Raw genomic sequence first — 15,635 nt, 5'->3', positions numbered from 1 at the left:
GTGATAGATATACAGAGTAGTGATAGATATACAGATACGGGATAGATTTAGATTGTTGAAAGATATACAGAGTGGTGAAATATATACAGAGTGGTGATAGATGTTCAGATTAGTGATAGATATACAGAGTGGTGTTATGTGTCAGATTGGTGATGGATATACAGAGTGGCGATAGAGTGGTGACAGATATAGTGATAATATAAATACAGAGTGGTGATAGATATACAGAATCGCGATAGATGTATAGATTGGTGAAAGATATACAGAGTGGTGATATGTGTACAGATTGGTGATGGATATACAGAGTGTAGATAGAGTGGTGATAGATATATACTAAGTGATAATATATATACAGAGTGGTGATAGATATACAGAGTAGTGATAGATATACAGAATCGGGATAGATTTACAGATTTGTGAAAGATATACAGAGTGGTGAAAGATATACACAGTGGTGATAGATATACAGAGTGATGATAGACTTACATAGAGGTAATTTATATACAAGTATGTGATATATATACACTTAAGGAAATATATACAGAGTGATGCTAGATGTGGAGTGGTGATAGATGTAGAGATGAGATTAGATAAACAGAGAGGTGATAGTTAAGGGAGTGGTGGTTGATATACAGAGTGGTGATCAATATACAGAGTGGTGATAAATATACAGAGGGGTGATATATTTACAGAGTGGTAATATATATACATATTGGTGATATATATATATATACAGAGTGGTGATATATGTACAGATTGTCGATAGATATAAAGAATGCAGATAGATGAACAGATTGGTGAGAGGTATACAGAGTGGTGATAGATGTACAGATTGGTGATATATATACAGAGTGGTGATAGATATACAGAATGCTGATATATAAACAGGTTGATAAAAGATATACAAAGTGGTGAAAGAAATACAGAGTGTTGGTAGATATACAGAGTGGTAGTAGATATACATATTGGTGATATATATACAGAGTGGTGATATATGTACAGATTGTCGATAGATATACAGATTGGTGATAGATATACAGAATGGAGATAGATGTACAGATTGGTGATAGATATACAGAGTGGTGATATTTGTCAGATTGGTGATGGATATATAGAGTGGTGATAGAGGGGTGACAGATATAGTTATAATATATATAGAGTGGGGATAGATATACAGAGTAGTGATAGATATACAGAATCGGGATAGATGTATAGATTGGTGAAAGATATACAGAGTGGTGATATGTGTACAGATTGGTGATGGATATACAGAGTGTAGATAGAGAGGTGATAGATATATACTAAGTGATAATATATATCAAGAGTGGTGATATATATACAGAGTAGTGATAGATATACAGAATCGGTATAGATATACAGATTTGTGAAAGATATACAGAGTGGTGAAAGGTATACAGAGTGGTGATAGATGTTCAGATTAGTCATAGATATACAGATTGGTAAAAGATTTACATAGTGGTGATAGATATACAGAGTGTAGATAGAGTGGTGATAGCTATATACTAAGTGATAATATATATAAAGAGTGGTGATATATATACAGAGTAGTGATATATGTATAGATGAGATTAAATAAACTGAGTGGTGGTAGTTAACGGAGTGGTGGTTGATATACAGTGTGATGATAGATGTACAGACTGGTGGAAGATATACAGAGTGGTGATAAATAAACAGAGGGGTGATATATATACAGAGTGGTGATACATGTACAGATTGTCGTGAGATATACAGATTGGTGATATATATACAGAATGCAGATAGATGTACAGATTGGTGATAGGTATACAGAGTGGTGATAGATGTACAGATTGGTGATAGATTTACAGAATGGTGATATATAAACAGGTTGAAAAAAAATATACAAAGTGGTGAAAAATATACAAAGTGTTGGTAGATATACAGAGTGGTAATAGATATACATATTGGTGATATATGTACAGAGTGGTGATATATGTAAAGATTGTCGATAGATATACAGATTGGTGATAGATATACAGAATGGAGATAGATGTACAGATTGGTGATAGATATACAGAGTGGTGATATGTGTACAGATTGGTGATGAATATACAGAGTGGTGATAGAGTGGTTATAGATATATACTAAGTGATAATATATATACAGAGTGGTGATAGATATACAGAGTAGTGATAGATATACAGAATCGGGATAGATTTACAGATTGGTGAAAGATATAGAGTGGTGATAGATGTTCAGATTAGTGATAAATATACAGAGTGGTGATATGTGTCAGATTGATGATGGATATACAGAGTGGTGATAGAGTGGTGACAGATATAGTGATAATATATATACAGAGTGGTGATAAACATACAGAGAATTGATAGATATACAGAATCGGGATAGATGTATAGATTGGTGAAAGATATACAGAGTGGTGATATGTGTACAGATTGGTGATGGATATACAGAGTGTAGATAGAGTGGTGATAGATATATACTAAGTGATAATATAGATACAGAGTGGTGATAGATATACAGAGTAGTGATAGATATACAGAATCGGGATAGATTTACAGATTAGTGAAAGATTACAGAGTGGTGAAAGATATACAGAGTGGTGATAGATATACATAGTGGTGGTAAGACTTACATAGAGGTGATTTATATACAAGTATGTGATATATATACACTTAAGGAAATATATACAGAGTGATGATAGATATACTGATTTGAGATAGATGTGGAGTGGTGATAGATGTATAGATGAGATTAGATAAACAGAGTGATTGTAGTTAACGGAGTGGTGGTTGATATACAGAGTGGTGATATATATACAGAGTGGTGGAAGATATACAGAACGGTGATAAATATACAGAGGGGTGATATATTTACAGAGTGGTAATAGATATACATATTGGTGATATGTATATACAGAGTGGTGATATATGTATAGATTGTCGATAGATATACAAAATGCAGATAGATGAACAGATTGGTAATAGGTATACAGAGTGGTGATAGATGTACAGATTGGTACTAGATATACAGAGTGGTGATAGATATACAGAATGCTGATATATAAACAGGTTGAAAAAGATATACAAAGTGATGAAAAATATACAGAGTGTTGGTAGATATACAGAGTGGTACTAGATATACATATTGGTGATATATATACAGAGTGATGAAAAATGTACAGATTGTCGATAGATATATAGATTGGTGATAGATAACAGAATGGAGATAGATGTACAGATTGGTGATAGATAAACAGAGTGGTGATATGTGTAAAAATTTGTGATGGATATACAGAGTGGTAATAGATATATACTAAGTGATAATATATATACAGAGTGGTGATAGATATACAGAGTAGTGATAGATATACAGAATCAGGATAGATGTAGAGATTGGCAAAAGATATACAGAGTGGTGATATGTGTACAGATTGGTGATGGATATACAGAGTGTAGATAGAGTGGTGATAGATATATACTAAGTGATAATATATATACAGAGTGGTGATAGATATACAGAGTAGTGATAGATATACAGAGTAGTGATAGATGTTCAGATTAGTGATAGATGTTCAGATTAGTGATAGATATACAGATTGGTGAAAGATATACATAGTGGTGATAGATATACAGAGTGGTGATAGATATACAGAGGGGTGATAGATATACAGATTGGTGATAGATATACAGAATTGGGATAGATTTACAGAATCGGGATGATAGATATAGAGAGAGGTAATAGATATACAGAGTGGTAGCTTATCTACATATTGATGACATATATAAAAATTTTGTGGTAAAAATACAAAGTGGTTTTAGATAAGCAGGATGGTGATAGATATACAGATTGGTAATAGATATACAGAATGCAGATAGATGTACAGATTGGTGATAGGTATACAGAGTTGTGATAGATGTATAGATTGGTGATATATATACATAGTGGTGATAGATATACAGAATACTGATATATAAACAGGTTGAAAAAAGATATACAAAGTGGTGAAAAATATACAGAGTGTTGGTAAATATACAGAGTGGTAATAGATATACTTATTAGTGATATATATACAGAGTGGTGATATATGTACAGATTGTCGATAGATATACAGATTGGTGAAAGATATACATAGTGGTGAAAGATAAACAGAGTGGTGATAGATATTCAGAGGGGTGATAGATATACAGAATTGGGATAGATATACAGATTGGTGAAAGATATACATAGTAGTTATAGATATACAGACTGGTGGAAAATATAGAGTGGTGATAAATATACAGAGGGGTGATATATTTACAGAGTGGTAATAGATATACATATTGGTGATATATATACAGAGTGGTGATATATGTACAGATTGTCGTGAGATATACAGATTGGTGATATATATACAGAATGCAGATAGATGTACAGAATGTAGATAGATGTACAGATTGCTGATATGTATACAGAGTGGTGATTGATGTACAGATTGGTGATAGATATACAGAATGGTGATATATAAACAGGTTGAAAAAAAATATACAAAGTGGTGAAAAATATACAAAGTGTTGGTAGATATACAGAGTGGTAAATAAAGGCAACAGTAGTATACCGCTGTTCAAAACTCATAAATCCATGGACAAAAAACAAAATCGGGGTAACAAACCAAAACCGAGCGAAACGCATTAAATATAAGAGGAGAACAACGACACAACATCGAAACGCAACACACACAGAAACAGACCAATCATCAGACAAAACACCACTAGAATAACAAATGTAACATGAAAACCAAATACATGAATTTGGGATAGACAAGTACCGTGCCACGTCTTATCTCAATATCTCAAAAATAAGAGAAAACACAAACGACTCAACGTTAAAATGCAACACAAAGAGAAACGAACAATATATAACAATGACCATCTTCCTGACTTGGTACAGGACACTTTTAAAGGGGAATAAAAGTGGTGGGTTGAACCTGGTTTTAAGGCATGCCAAACCTCGCACTTTAATGGCAAAGTTAAATATAACATTGAAATGACAACATAATATTACAGGACTACAATACAAATAAATAGGAGAACATATTAGACACAGAAAAACATGATTAATAGATAACAAAAAGCATCAGGTTTAAAATTCAATACGCCAAAAACGCGCCTTGCCCACACAAGACTCACCAGTGACGCCCAGATACAAAAGATCGAAAGTGAAAAAAGTACAAAGTTGTACAGCACTGAAGATCAAAAGTTGAAAAGGTTTCGCAAAATACGGCATTGTTTTTATGCCCGGGATAAGAACATTCTTATTATATAGAACAATTCATGCTATTGCAAACAGTAAATTTTATCAAATGAATATGAAAGAGATATACACAAAGAAACTAAAGTATTAACTAATTACAGAAAACTAAACCTGAATACATAACGCCTAGATATAAAAGATCGAACGTGAAAAAGGTACAAAGTTGTACAGCACTGAAGATTAAAAGTTGAAAAGGTTTTGACAAATACGGCATTGTTTTTATGCACGGGATAAGAACATCCTTATTATATAGAATACTTAATGCTATTGCAAACAGTAAATGTTAACAAATGAATATGAAAGAGATATACATAATGAAACTGAAATATTAACTAATTCCAGAAAACTAAACCCAAGTATATCACAAAATAGACACACATCCGAATCAGTCCAAGCGTCAACGTAATTAAAAAAATTGTGACGTCACATACGATGGCGAAAAGGCAAAAACGTTATGCCGCATTTGAATTTATGAAATTTAGAAACAGCATGACGTCACATATGAAAAACTATCATTCAAAAATGAGATAGAATTAGGATTGATTTAGAACTAAATACTGATAATTCATTTAAACAAAATGCATATTGCAATACTTATTAATAGCAATTAACTGTAATATATATATATGTCCAGTTTGTTATGAATCCAACTTCAAACGTAAATAATCGTACAAAATTTAATATAATTAATAAAGAGGAGGTGGTTAATTTTTCTATACGTCATACCTAAATATATAATAAGAAGACGTCAACACATTTGACAAAATCTGATGAGAATTACAAATATAACATTAAACATGTAAACTAAATACATGAATTTGGGATAAACAAGTACAGAAACACGTCTTATAGTAATGCGAATTCACATTCAGCAAAACGGTCACAATCGGGAATAAGTCACGTTTGGTAATTAAAAGATTAGACGACATAATGACAAACCACAATCTACCATGTGGTAAAAATGTCCTTAGCTAGTTTGGTTAAAGAGACATTATATGGATCAACCAATTCGTGATGGTGTCCATAAAATTTACGGAGTGTCAATTTTAATCTGTCCTCCTCATAACTTTGTTGGTAATATATATATACATATTGGCGATATATATACAGAGTGGTGATATATGTACAGATTGTCGATAGATATACAGATTGGTGATATATATACAGAATGGAGATAGATGTACAGATTGGTGATATATATACAGACTGGTGATATGTGTACAGATTGGTGATGGATAAACAGAGTGGTGATAGAGGGGTGATAGATATATAATAAGTGATAATATATATAGAGAGTGGTGATAGATATACAGAGTAGTGATAGATATACAGAATCGGGATAGATTTAGATTGGTGAAAGATATACATAGTGGTGAAAGATAAACAGAGTGGTGATAGATATTCAGAGGGGTGATAGATATACAGAATTGGGATAGATATACAGATTGATGGTTGATAGACAGAGTAGTGGTTATTAGACAGATTGATGATAATATACAGTGTGATGATAGACAGTTAGGTTGGTGATAAATATACAGATGGAGCGAGTTGTATATATATATTTATATTTGCAATTACCGAGGAAGGATATCTGTTATCCGAAATATCTAACATATTGTTCGTTTTATTGTGTTTTTGGTGATGTTGTACTCTTTTAGACTTGTTATATATTTATATTTATTTATATATATACAGTTGGTAATTGATCGATATACAGAGTGGTAATAGGTATACAACAAGAGTGGTGATAGATATACAGAGGGGTGATATATATACAGAGGGGTGAAAGATATACAGTGGGGTAATAATATACATAGTGGTAATAGATAATGGTGATAGATATACAGTTTGAAAAAAAGATATACAAAATGGTGAAAAATATACAGAGGTGGTAGATTTATAGATTTGTGATATATACAGAGTGGTGGATGAAAGACAGAGTGGTGATAGATATAAAGAGGGGTGATAGACTATAGAGGGGTTATAGATATACAGAGTGGTTATAGATATACAGGAATGATAGATATACAGTGATGATAGATATACAGAGTGATGGTAGATATACAAAGTGGTGAAACTACCACTCTTTATTTCTGTAATATTTTTTTATTCATCACCAGACTGTATATGTTTCATTACCTTGTATATATACTACCAGTTTGTATATATACCCCTACGTTTTATATCTACTATCAATCTGTATATCTAAAACCACTTTTGACATCCATTGGAATGTCCAATATCTTCAGCAGGTACTTGTCCTTTTGGTATAGTAGGTACTTGTTGAATATCCTTTTTGGTATAGTAGGTACTTGTTGAATATCCTTTTTGGTATAGTAAGTACTTGTTGAATATCCTTTTGGTATAGTATGTACTTGTTGAATATCCTTTTGGTATAGTGATACTAGTTGAATGATCTATAGTTGTTGCAGGAGTTTGGTGAATGTCCTCTAAATATAGCAGGTTTTTGTTGAATATTTTATAGCTATAGTAGGTAAATGTTGGTTATCTCATTGGTATAGTAGGTTCCTGTTGAATGTCCTATACCGTATCTATATCAAGTGCGTGGCAAAACCCTGTTATTATAGTAGGAACTTGCTGAATGTCTTATAGTTATAGTAGGAACTTGTTGAATTTCTATAGTTATAGCAGGTGCGTGTTGAATTTCGTATTGCTATAGCAGGTACTTGTTGAATGTCTTGTCATATCAGGAACTTGTTAAATGTCATGGAGATATACAGATACTTATTGAATGTCCTATAGTCATGGATGGTACTCGATGAATATCATATAGTCATCGCAGGTACAAATGTACTTGTTAAATTCCTGAAGTCATATCAGGTACTTGTTTAATGTCCTAGGGTTAAAGTATGAAGTTAATGTATATCCTCTACATATAGCAGGTACTTGTCAATGTCACATAGCTATAGCAGGTACTTGTTGAATATCCTATTGGTATAGTTCGTACTTGTTGGATGTCATATAGATATAACAGGTACGTGTTGAATGTGCTATTGGTACACTAGGAACTTGTTGAATGTCTTATGAATAAAGCAGGTAAGTTTTGAATTTCCTACTATCATAGTAGGAACTTGTTTGATGTCTTATAGTTATAGCAAGTACTAGTTGAATGTCATATATCTAAAGCAGGTACTTCTTGAATATCCTAGCTATTGGTATACATTTTTGTAGTAGGTACTTGTTGGGTATTCTATATGTATTACTGGTACGTGTTGAAATCTTTTATACTAGGAACTTGTTCAATGCCCTATTGATTTTTCCGTGTGAGCCATGGTTACCAGTAGTAGAGGTACATATGTATGCATGGTATCTAAAATTACCCATAGCACAAGACCAGTAAAAGTTTTAAAGCATAAGGTAGAAGTGTCTGGTTGTCACAACGACCACCTGAACTATTCATGCTATTACCAGCTGTGGGTAATGTAATAGAGGTAGAGATAGAGTTAGACATTGACCTCTAAAATTGACCAAATCATTTATACATTTAAATATTATAATCCAAATTCATGAAAAAAAAATCCCACGCAGAGATTTTTTCTGAGACTTATTTTTCTACATACCAAACATATGACAACATATCATGTTCTTTTGGTCTCGTAATCACCATAAAGGACCTCCTTTGAGCACAATATAGCAGAAAGGACCATAAAGGAGTTCATAAGAGCACAAAGGGTCTTATAATCACTGTTTTGTAAGGAAAACAAAGAATCAACAGAAATCGTAATTTGCTATGAGGAACAAAAAGAGCACATGGTGCAACAAAAAAGGACTGCACGGCTGTATTTGGGGTATATGTTTCGTTGGGCTGTTTGATGAAACAGAAAATATACCTGTTGTAGTCTAGATAACCTTGATCCGTAGTTGTAATAAAGGTGTAAATGTATGGCCTTGAAGAATGTATTTATGAAAAAAATTTCAAGACTTTGTACCTTGTAATAAAAAAATGATAACATGGTGTCAAAAAAACAATGAACGATGTCTTTGTTCGTCGTTTGTGTAAATATTTATTAAATACATATTATTGTATTTGTATTTGATAAAGTTTACTTGTTTTTAAAGACTGGATATTTTTAACACCGAAACTTTGAAGATGTCATTTTCAAATGGTAAACAGAGTCACAGGACAAAAAGTCACAGGACATAAACTTGTCACAAATTTGATAGAACAAAAATCACAGGACAAAAAGTCACAATTAATTTGTTTCATTTCTAAGCTTTGGATATTTGTTCATAATAGATATAGGAAGATGTGGTGTGAGCGCCGATGAGACAACTCTCCATAAGCCTTGATAAATGAAAAATTATTAAATTTTGATCATGCAAATGATATATTCCTTGGCACATAACAATTATTTAATCATTATATATATTTATTCAATACATTTAAAGAACAAAGTTGTTCATATAGAATACTTCAAGTCAAACTAAAAAAAAATGTTTTAAAAATTAGTGTTTTTCTTATTCAAAGAATTTTTTTTCTCAAAAACTGTATTGTGACTTTTTGTCCGCGACTTTTTGTCTGTGGCTTTTTGTCCAGTGACTTTCTGTCCTACATTCGTTTTAAATACATTCAAACAGAGTCTCAGAGGGTTATCAACTTCCTTGGTTTACTATTGTCATGTCAATTGTCCACTGTCTGGAAAAAATAAACAATTGAAACTTGAAGAATGAAATTTAAAAAAAAAATGTTATTTATTTACCTTGAAAAGAAACAAAGTGAAATACGATCAAACATTAGATTTTGTACAATTATTGAGATTATTTTATATAAGAATCTTGACTTTTAATCTTGTAACGAGTGCCTAAGTTGTAATAAATTGTCTTGTCTTGTCTTGCCGGTTTGATGAATTTATCTTGTCTGGCCAATTTTATGAATTTATTTATTTTTACTTATAAATGTATAAAACGACTAATAATTGAATTCGCTCCTCCATTATTCATGCTTAGGACCAGCAATTTACAACTTGGTAGAGTAATTTTAATTCTGTACAAAATATGCTGAAACATCTGTGTTTGTTACAACACCGAGACAACACCAAGATCATCTAGAAGTTTATGAAATTCAGATGGATTTTTGGTTGAACTGGATGAAGTTCCCTTCTTTATTTGTACATGGATTGACGAACACATTTTACATTTCTTTTCTTTCTTTTCTATATATGTTCTTCGTCAATTTTGAAGAGCTCTGACTTAATTATTGTACAAGGCTATTTCCTATGAGCAGGATTTAATTAAAAAAAAAATCATATCACTGGATTGTGATTTTGTGTCTTGTGTTAAAATATGCTAGTTTTCGGGTCAGGAGTGATAATTAGAATAAAAGATAAGAGAAAAATATAAAACCGAAACCGTAGGAATATTAACCTTTCAAAATATCTTTTTCGTGCATGAGTTATTTTTTTGTTTTGAGCAGTCTTAAAAGACTTTTATTACTTTTTTCCTGTTATGTCAACATTTATTGCGGGTAGTTGTATATTTATTACCCATATAACAGGTAGAGGTTTGACAATCACGTCACCCGTAATTACATGTACCTGTAAAAATTAAACTTTTTTGGGTCCAGATTTAAAAACAGAACGAAGAGGTTTTCTCCTGTTTCTTAGCGAGTAAGCAAACATTTAGTCTTTCCGACAATGTACATGTATTGTTTATATCCTACAATTTAAAACTGACTCTTTAAGGTTTAAGGCATTTAAACTCTGACTTATGTATTCAATTATTTTGAAAAGCAAAATGAAAAATATGTATTTTTCCATGATGAATCGTGCATTATTTGTGTATTGGATTACTTGATTTTCTTCTTTCTAGTGTAATCTCTATTTTGTTCACTGACACATGACGAAATAATGCAATAGTTAAAATTAAATATTTTACAAACCCGTTGTCATTATAAAAAGATTAAAACCGACTGATTAAATTAAAATATTCGATGTCGAAATTAGCCGTCAGTAATAAACAGTCAGTTAGCGTCAAAGAGAGAGATAACAAATTTGTTTATTAAGTATGTTCAAAGTATATGATGTATATTGTATATAATCAGCCCTTCTGTAATTCACTGTTGTTGTTTTTTTAATTTATTCAACGAATTTCGCTTGTCCAGGTGTCAATAACGGTGATGTCCACACCATGAGTAGTTTGATAATTGCATGCCGCCTCTAAAAAAGGACGGTATTTTTTATATAAAATCTGGCAAACGATTGTCGTCCAACTATAACACTCGTTACATTGTTCTTTGGTATATTTAGAATCCGTAATAAACCTTAATTATCTGGAAAATGAGATAATGAATTATCTAATGGTATTTTTTATATAAATTATCTGCAAAATTAGATAATGAATTATCTGACGGAATTTTTTATATAAATTATCTGCAAAATGAGATAATGAATTATCTGGAATTGAGATAATGAATTATCTTGAATTGAGATAATGAATTATCTGACGGTATCTGGCAAACGATTGTCGTCCAATTATAACACTCGTTACATTGTTCTTTGGTATATATTTAAACCTAAATTATCTGGAAAATGAGATAATGAATTATCTGAAATTCAGATAATTAATTATCTGGAGATAAAGTAGGATTATCTGAAAATCGTTCAGATAAACCTAGATTTTCTTAATATTTTAAAATAAACCGGGATTTTCTCCAGATAATGAATTTTATGTATTTTCTGAGATAAACTAGGATTTTTTCAAATTTGAATTAAGCTGAGATAATCTTAGTTTATATGAGATAAACCGGGATTATCTCAGATAATCCTAGTTTATCTGAGATAATCTAAGATTAATTAATAAAAGTGGTTCAGGCGTGCCATAGACAATTGTAAATAGTATTTTTAGTTATTTTAAAACTAAGAATGAAAATCGGGAATGTGTCAAAGAGACAACAACCCGAAAAGAACAATTGACAGCCGAAAGCCACCAGTTGTATTTGCTAATGTTTTTGTTTCGAATCAGGCAAAAACCATTGTATTTTCAGAAAATCTCTAAACGGGTAATGAGAGTTTAGCGACCTTGACTTGCTAACAGCCCTAGCACTGTCTCTAAACATAGTCGAATTTAAGAGCCTATATCAATTAAGGGATATGCTACCTAGCTTTTAGAGTTTACAAAAATATACATTTCAGAACCAAATTTTGGCTTCTTTATATTTATACCAAAATTGAGTTCAAGGCAGTATTTTGTCGAAGAGAACTATTACCCAAAGTGCAACATGCGAGAAGAAGTTTCATTTCCCTTATTGTTTTTAGTGATGTGACTAATCTTTCGAGGTTACGTCACGGAAATATATCTTAAATGAAAATGGAGCGTTTTCACAAATTCTGGTATTAATACTTTGTTGTTTCCAGTTAATCGCCATTTTGAATACGTGGTTTAAATATTTATATATTTAAATGATACTTGTCCACACATGAACATGTTGAAGCTGGTTACGAGGTTTCAATACATATTCGTACAATCGTTCTTAAAGTTTTTGAAAATACGTGTTGAAGTTTTGATAACAAGAAAAAGATGTGGTATGATTGGGGATGAGACAACTCATCGCAAGAAATAAAATGACACAGAAGTTTTCACCATAAGTCACCCCACGGCCACCAACAGTGAGTAATGAACACACCACAGTAATTATTTCATAAATTATCTCATACAATATGTTAAACAGACAATTTGTTAAAAAAAAATGAGGAAATAAATCAATAAAATATTCCTGTTGATACTATTTTTTGATTGAAAAAAGCTTCTGTCCAAGTTTGATAAAAACCCAGGACAGTTTATCAATCTAATAAGTGTTTTAAAACTTCTTGATACTATCTTATGATTATTAACAAGCTTCTGTCCAAGTTTAATAGAAATCCAGGATAGTTTAAGAAACGGTCATTAAAATTTCAAAGACGCCGACGGAATGTAGGATCGCTTAGTCTCGCTTTTTCGACTTTCAAAAGTCGAAGACTCGACAAAAAACATACAAATCAGATTTCTTTCTGACATACGGGCGCACTACGCTTTTTTATACGCCCGTCAACATTTTGACAGGACGTTTTATGGTATACAAATGTCCGGCGTCCGTCCGTCCGCATGTCGCACTGTAACTTGAGAACCGCTTATCCATTTCATGAAACTTAACATAGTTGTTTCTTATGATGGTTTTCGGAATTTACTCATATTTTTAGTGAAACCATTTGTATTTACACGCATCTTTGTCGGAATTAAAATAAAAACAAAATGCTTATAAATATATATATTCCTTTTGTCTCCGTATATATTACATAAACATTTTAACAAGCTGACCACACTCTTATTTATAAGTTGGCGCACATCAAAGTCGTGCTCCTATGGCAAACAATGTTGTTGCAAACGAAATGAAACAACAGCAAAATTATTTGTCCTTTTCATCATTTTAAATAAGAACAACACATTAATTAAATATTTGAAGCATAAATCTTTTCGATACAATTGTTTTAAATCACTTAAAACAAGGATTTGTATAGTGAGACTATAAAAATCCTTGCTTAAAATAAAAAATTTCGTCATTGTTTAATCAGTTGCTATATATATATATATGTTATTTGGCACGTGTCAAACGGTTCATTGATTTTCGGCATATCAAAGAAAAACCGGCACGTGTCTTAATAATGTTGAATATCTCGTTTATTTATGATTATTTTTCTGTAAAATTTGAAATTTATGCATTAAATATCAATCTCTAACATGATATATAAAAATAATACATATAACAGCACTCCTTCTATTCCTTAGTGGCATTGTATAGTCAAAGCCTTAGTGCACTAAGGATTCCTTAGCAGTGTTAAGACGTACCGAAAAAAAAACAACATCCGTCATTCTTTAATAATCATAGAAGGTTAACAACTAGTTTGTTTCCCGGCCGTTATTGAAAATTCTTGACAATACTTTAATATTTGTATGTTCCGAAGGCATACTGAATGTTTTACGGAGGGGACCAACCTAGTCAGTAACAACGTACTATTGTGAATTATTTTTCGGATAATAATCTTTTAGACATGTATACATTAAAAACGGTGTCATTGATAGGCAACCATGAACACAATGAAAAATGAATCCGTGAAAGTGTTCCATGTTTATTCCATTCAAGTAAAGACTTGTTATGATAATACCACTAATTTATAAAAAAAAAAAAAAAAAAAAAAAAAAAAAAAAAAAAAAAAAAAACAAGATTATATCTTAAACTTGTAAATCCAATTTCAAGTTTTAAAAGTTCCTCAATTTAAAATAATACATGATATATTTGCGTGATCTAATATTTGTTTAATTAAAATAATGCCTTCAAATACATGTAATGTTTATTTTTATTCAATTTTCCACAAAACATTTTAGCTTAGTTTAAATGAAATTCAGAACAGAGAATTCAAACGCTGTTGAAGAGAATATACATATTCGTGTTAATTCGCCTCAGTTTAATTTGTTAATTCATGATTGACATTTAACATTTTAATCCGCAATCCACATTTACCCGACAATCTTGTATATTGTATTTTCTCAATGAAATAACATAACGTGCATGTGACCATCAGAAACTAAGACAAAAATGATATTTATAATGGTATTTATCAAAACTTAAATATTTCGAAATATCTAAGTAGCATAGGAATTTGCCAAATAAGCGAAGAATTATAATCTACCTAGGATTTACAACCAAGGATTTGTATAGTTTCTTTTCAATAAAATATTGTTGGTGTTTTGGCGACTATAGCAGCAACATTGCCGTTATTAAATAAAAAATATTAAATGTTCGCTACCTGATAATTATAGCCGCGGGTTAAAATGTTCATTAAAATGTATAATATTATACTATAATGGGCATTTTAGAATGGCATGAAGTTCATCTTCAATAGTAGAGCTACAACACATGTCATCTCGTGGACTTCTTTTCTTTCATACTTTCCAGTTTCTATTTTTTTAGTGGAGCTACCCCACATTTAAATTTTGCAAAAACACATTTGTTTTTAATTGACAGAATATTTTTAACAAATACCAGTTGGCCAACAGTATATTTTTAAGTCCATTTTTGCTCATCTGAATAGAAATTCCAATGTTAACTCTTCTGTCGTAGAAATGTCAATATCATGTTATTGTTTGTACGTACAACATTATATCAAAATGTGTCCGTCCCAGCCAAGATTCACCGATTAACCACAAAATCAAAATGCCCGCGTCACACTGTCCCGATTTTTACGCCGATGGCAACATGATAATGGAAATTTTCAAAATCGGTACTGATCGTATCCAGATCGGGCTATTCGTAGTGCTATCTTTAACCATCGTAGAACCATCGGCCTCTT

The sequence above is a fragment of the Mytilus galloprovincialis genome, chromosome 3 (genome assembly GCF_965363235.1).
Source record: "Mytilus galloprovincialis chromosome 3, xbMytGall1.hap1.1, whole genome shotgun sequence".
Taxonomy (NCBI): Eukaryota; Metazoa; Mollusca; class Bivalvia; order Mytilida; family Mytilidae; genus Mytilus; species Mytilus galloprovincialis.
The sequence above is the reverse complement of the archived record's forward strand: the minus strand, read 5'-3'. Positions refer to the sequence as shown.